At 33.9% G+C, this 6,544-nt stretch overlaps 1 pseudogene; it reads left to right on the top strand.

The window, feature by feature from the left end:
* Window positions 1-4,805: 4,805 nt before the first annotated feature.
* LOC131511434 (large ribosomal subunit protein uL30-like) lies at window positions 4,806-5,886 on the top strand (annotated as a pseudogene).
* The last annotated feature ends 658 nt before the right edge of the window (window positions 5,887-6,544 follow it).

Genomic DNA, 6,544 nt, shown 5'->3' with positions numbered 1-6,544 from the left:
TCCTCATATAGTTATTGGATTTATAAAGAAAGAATCCATTCTAGGTGAAAAAGATTCTAGGTAAAAAGTCACTTATAAAGGAAAAAAAAAATCAGATAGGTAGGTTAAAAAAGAAGGTCCAGATACTCACTTTGTCTGCAATATTCATTGCCAGAAGATCAACACTTACAAAGAGACTCAAAGGAAAAAATATGGTACAAGGATCTTCTATCCAGCAGAGTTGTCTTCCAAGTATAAAGGATATAGACAAAACAGTACTAAATGTAAAATAGCAGCATATATTTTTCATATGAGCCCTTCTTCAAGAAAAGCTATAGTAAGCTAAGGAATGATTGGAAAAATCCTGGCAAAGGACTTGTAGTGAGAATTTAATATATTCAACTAAAAATTGAAATGATAAAAACCAAGGCATGAATAGGAATAATAGGATAGAATATAAATATTACATATCCTGATAATGTCAAATGACTAAATGAAAAATGAAAAGGGAAAATAATTTGAATATTAAAGTAATCTTTTTTATTGCCTTATGCACAATAGCCTGTAGTCAAAGGACATTTTTTAAAATGACAAACTCAGTGACAAAGTATGCAGATTTCATACAGAGATAAACACGAGGAAAATTTTACTAAAATTACTAAAATTAAGTGGTGGAGCAGAGGAAGGTACAAGGGAGGAAGAGGATGTGAGATTTTTTTTTTTTTTTTTTTTTTTTGCTTATAATGAGTAACTACAAAAGAGAGATCTAAGTATTTTATTCAAAAGTCTTATTATAGGGGCGCCTGGGTGGCGCAGTCGGTTAAGCGTCTGACTTCAGCCAGGTCACGATCTCGCGGTCCGTGAGTTCGAGCCCCGCGTCAGGCTCTGGGCTGATGGCTCGGAGCCTGGAGCCTGTTTCCGATTCTGTGTCTCCCTCTCTCTCTGCCCCTCCCCCGTTCATGCTCTGTCTCTCTCTGTCCCAAAAATAAATTTAAAAAAAAAAAAGAAAAAAAAAAAAAAAGACAAAAGTCTTATTATAAAAATAACTACTTAATAAACTTCTCCAAATATCAGATGATTCATTATGTATAATATGCATATATAATATAGATAGGATATATTATGTAGATTATGTATATGTGTATATATGTATATATAGTATATATATTATGTAGATTATATGTGTATAATATATAAGAAGATATATATTTACACACACACAAACATAAGCAAAAATATAGACAGAATCTGACATAGCATATTACCTAGAGGCAAGAAAAAGGGGGAAAAAGAGGAAGAGGGAGAGGAGGGGCAAAAAGGGGAAGAAGAAGAGAAAGAAAATATAATTTATTATATAATTGTAATTTAAATTATAATATAATTATAAAATAAGATAATTATATAAAATAAATATAATTTATTACACTTGGGTTTTGATGAATAGTAGGAAACAGTTCAACATTGCATTAACTCTCCAAGACTTATAGGGTAGATTTTCTTTGTTATATACACTGTTAAATGTATCCCCAGTCAAGTGCAGTATTTTAACACAATTATAGACACAATATAAGTGAATATTATAGGATATGTATCAATGATGACATGGGGAATTGAAAATATTTTACTTTAATACAATATCTCTAGAATTAATATTTTATTATTATCATAAAGAAAACAATCATTGAAGTGGAAAGGAACAGGGAAGGCGATTAGCTGTATGTGATTATTTTATAAAAGCAAGTGGTGGGAAGGTAGGAAGGTATGTTTCTTATTTTGATTATTTTAACATATTTGATTACAGAGTCTATAATCTTTTCAGTGGTTTAAAATCCATTAGAATATTAGTTGCTCTGTAAAGCTTTATTCCTAGCACCTAACACCATGCCTGATAGATGGTAGATGCTTATTAATAGTTGCTGAATGAGAGATCATTTTGGAGAAATGCATGCATAGTCCTTTTACTGGTTCTTGTTCCCAAAGCTAATGGGAAAGAACCATTAGTTTAAAAACTGATTGTTCCTGATAGTTTTTTTCCATCAGATCAAAACACTGGAAGTGGTGAAATCAACATGAGAAAGCATTACATAGAATAACACATGTAACCACAAATATACAGAGAAGTTATAAACATTGTTTATATACATAGTAAAAATTAATACTATATTGAGTAATATATCCTCTAAAATTGGAAAAAAGCTGACATTGTGTACGACAAATTATTGCTTACAACAGCCAAAAATTGAGGAAACATTCATATTTTTTTCTATTTTTAAGGCCTTTGATATGTTTTGATATGTTGCCTATTTACCTGTTATATGCCTACAAGCACCTCACCACATGGATTCTCTGGGCAACTGTAAAATACTGTGAATTTTATTATTTATTTTTTTAAAGTTTATTTATTTATTTTGAGAGAAAAGAAGTGCAAGAAAGGGGGGGCAGAGAGAGAGAGAAAGAGAGAGAGAGAGAGAGAGAGAGAGAGAGAGAGAGAATCCCAAGCAGGCTCCGTAGTGTCAGCACAGAGCTTAATGGAGGGCTCAATCTCACAAACCACGAGATCATGACCTGAGCAAAAATCAAGAGTCAGACGTTTAACTGACTGGGCCACCCAGGTACCCCAATTATTGTGCATTTAAAAAAAATCATTTTTAGCTGTTACAGATAAGTAAATGATATCTGGTCATTAATTGACTACAATTAATACTGGACTTAAATGTAATTATTGATTATTGTCATTTCCTTCTTTGAAAGTTTGTAGTCATAACTGTTTTTTTTTCTGTTGCTCTATTAATATTTTTTCCAATGAACACTTTATCTCTGTTGTTTAAGGATATCAAAACTTTCCTGTCACTATTATTTGAAAAACTATATTTTTACATTTTTTGCATAAGTATTTGTTTTTCAATTTTATGATTTTTGACAGAGATCTTGTATTTTTATTTTCTGTAAGCCAATCTTTATATGTATACTTCATATATGTATATATGTATAGCTTATATATGAGTGTATGTATATATACATATATATAATATATATAAACTCTCACATTTCTCAAAATATTTTGTACTTACAATTCTTCAAAAGTAATTCTTTAAATCATATCTTATTTTAACATATGCCTGAGACAAATATAGTATCTATGTTTTGTAATAGGTATTAATCCCTCTAGTATCACTGTTGAAACAAGTTGATCCTCTACCTACAGATGTCAAAGGCTAATATTTCCTTCCAGTTGCATTTCTCTATGTGCTTTCTTTGGTGTACCATTGATTCATTTTTGGGGGGAATGTTTGGTCCATTCTTCTTATTTATTTTTATTTTTCTGATGTTAGAGATAAAAATATTCATTGTTATTTGTTAAATAAATCGTTATTACATTCAATGGTCCAAAATGGTTCAAAATAATTTAAAAGATGTACATTTAGAATTCTTGCTTTCACTCAGTCTTGTTCACCTTGAGACCATCACACTATTATGTTTTTTATCACGTTAATTTTTCTTCATACAAAAGAAGCAAATAAGGATGTAGACTTATATTTCTTCCTCTTGCAGGAAGTTGGCATTCTTTTTTTTAATGTTTATTTTTGAGAGAGGGAGAGAGAGAGAGGGAGAGAGGGAGAGAGTGAGTGAGTGGGGGAGAGGCAGAGAAAGGGAGACACAGAATCTGAAGCAGGCTTCAGGCTCCAAGCTGTCAGCACAAAGCCTGACACAGGGCTTGAACACATGAACTGAGACATCATGACCTGAGATGAAATCAGACACTTAACCGACTGAGCCACCCAGGCATCCCAAAAGTTGGCATTCTATAGAGAGTGTTCTTCAGGTAACTTAACATTATAGTCTGCAATATTTCTGTATCTGTGTGTTTAAGTTAGTTTATTTAATTTGTTTCTGTTTATAGATGTTTTAATAATTTCTAGTCTATTGCTGATACAAATGATGCAATAGAGAAACACTTTACAAATGGACTTTATTCTTGTGCAGATGTATCTTTACCATAAAACAAGCAAAGTAGTATTGGTATGTCAAAATTTTTATTACTTAGTCTAATGTATCTTATGTTTTGTAAAAACCCATAGTTCTTGTGTTACTTAAGAAAGTTTGGAGAGAATTGGTATTTGTAGGGCAACCCGTCTTCATCCTGAGAGAACCTGGCCTTGATTGTGGCTAAGGCAGAAGAAAATACAACATGGAGAGTTTACTCCTGCTCTTAACTGCCTATGCTTGCAAATGACATATGTCATTTCCTATCATAATCCATTGACTGGAATCAAACATATGCCCACCAACCCAACATTAAAGAGGTAGGTTGAGAAATATATTGAAGTACATGGAATATGCAAAATTTGATGAACATTACTTTCTTTGGTAACATTAAACCTACTAGAAGCAAATGATCCTTTATTTCTTCCCACACATTTAGAAGTAGATCTGTGTCCAGTCATTTTACCTAGTGCAAAGTCCAGTGTATTGGTCAAACTACTAAAATAAAACAAGCACACTCAAAAAGAAGTAATTTAAAAAGATATAACTATAGAGAGTTATACAAGGTGGTATTTACAAAGGAGATGGCAGGAATAAAGGAGCTTAAGGAATGGTGGAGCACCCTAAACTTGAAGAAGCAGGAAGCAATTAACACTCTTAGATCTGAAGGGGTAAAGAAGGTGGTGATTGTCACATGCCCTTAGAAGTACATTTGTGTCATGCTTGACCAGAAGCTGTCGAACATTAGTAGAGAAACATATGTTCAAAACAACAACAACAACAACAACAACAACAACGACAACAACAACGAAACCCCCAAAACCTCTTTTCCAACTGGAACCATGGAGGGTGCAGAAAAGAAGAAAAAGAAGGTTCCTACTATGCCAGAAGCCATTAGACAAAAGTGAAAGAATTTTGCAGTTGAAGATCAAGCGTCTGAGAAAGAAGTTTGCCCAAAAGATGCTTCAAAAGGCCAGGAGGAAGCTTATCTATGAAAAAGCTTATCATTACCACAAGGAATAAAGGCAGATGTACAGAACCTCTACTCGAATGGCCAGGATAGCAAGAAAAGCTGGCAACTTCTATGTACCTGTGGAACTCAAATTAGCATTTATCATCAAGATCAGAGGTATCAATGGATACCCAAAGGAGCCCAAAGGTTCAAAAGGTGTTGCAGTTTGGGGCACCTGGGTGGCTCAGTTGGTTAAGCGTCCGACTTTGGCTGGGTCATGATCTTGCGCTTTGTGGATTTGGGCCTGCTTCAGGCTCTATGCTGACAGCTTGGAGCCTGGAGCCTGCTTCAGATTCTGTGTCTCCCTCTCTCTCTGCCCCTCCCCTGCTTGCACTCTGTTTCTCTGTCTGCCAAAAATAAATAAATATTTTTTAAAAAGGAGTTGCAGTTTTTTGCCTTTGCCAGATGGTCAATGGCATCTTTTTCAAGTTCAACAAGGCTTCAGTTAACATGCTATGGACTGTGGAACCATATATATTATAGCATAAGGGTACCCAAACCTGAAATCAGTAAATTATTTTATCTACAAGTTACATTAGACTAAATAATACATTTTTTGATGTACCAGTACTCGTTTGCATGTTTTATGCTAAAAATACATCTGCACAATTGATGTACAATCATTTGTTATGGCAAAAAAAAAAAAAAAAAAGAAGAAGAAAATTGCCCTGACAGATAACACACTGATTGCTCAATCTCTTGGTAAATATGACATCTTCTGCGTGGAGGATCTACTTCACGAGATCTATGCTGTTGGAAAACATTTCAAAGAAGCAAACAACTTTTGACGGTCCTTCAAATTTTCTTCTCCATGAGGGAAAATGAAGAAAAAGACCACCCATTTTTTTAAAGGTGGATATGCCGGCAACAGGAAAAACCAGATCAATAGGCTTATCAGAAAGATGAACTAAGGTGTCTACCATGATTATTTTTGTAATCTGGTTAGTTAGTAAATGACTACTTTCAAATGGAAAAAGAAAAAGAAAAACAAAAACAAAAACACAACTCAGTCCAGCAGAGAGAAACATAGAGCAGTATGAAACCTGATATGTCTCTCTCTCTCAGCTTAATCCCTCTAATTTCTGATCTGTGCATTCCATTGGCTGAACACAAGTAGCAGGCAGAAGGCAAGAAAACCAGATTATAAATCCATAGAAGTCAGTCTTTGCTACACAGCAGGATGAAGAAGGGTGGAAAATAAATCCAGAATGAGCAAATGGGGAATATCCAAGACATCACAAAACCTCAGGTAATGTCACATAATTTCTTCATATGTCTAAATGTGACTCCTTTGAGTCCAGAGATCAATGGACTAAAATGACAAGGCATCAGTTTACCATCTCTCCATAAACATATACAGAAAATATAAAGCGGTAGATCAAAGGCAGGATTACCACATTCAAAATGACAAAAATGAGCAAATACATGAGGCACTGGTGCACAGAAATTTTGAAATTCCTGGTAGGAAGACATAGTGAAGTTTTTCTCTACTGGGAGAGTTCTACCTTCTCCTCAGTAAAAGTGGCAGGAATTATATAAAACAAATACCCTAATAGTTTAGATTCTCTG

The sequence above is a fragment of the Neofelis nebulosa genome, chromosome 5 (genome assembly GCF_028018385.1).
Source record: "Neofelis nebulosa isolate mNeoNeb1 chromosome 5, mNeoNeb1.pri, whole genome shotgun sequence".
In the NCBI taxonomy this organism is placed as follows: Eukaryota; Metazoa; Chordata; class Mammalia; order Carnivora; family Felidae; genus Neofelis; species Neofelis nebulosa.
Note: the sequence above shows the minus strand (reverse complement) of the source record. Positions and strands in the feature narration are given on the sequence as shown.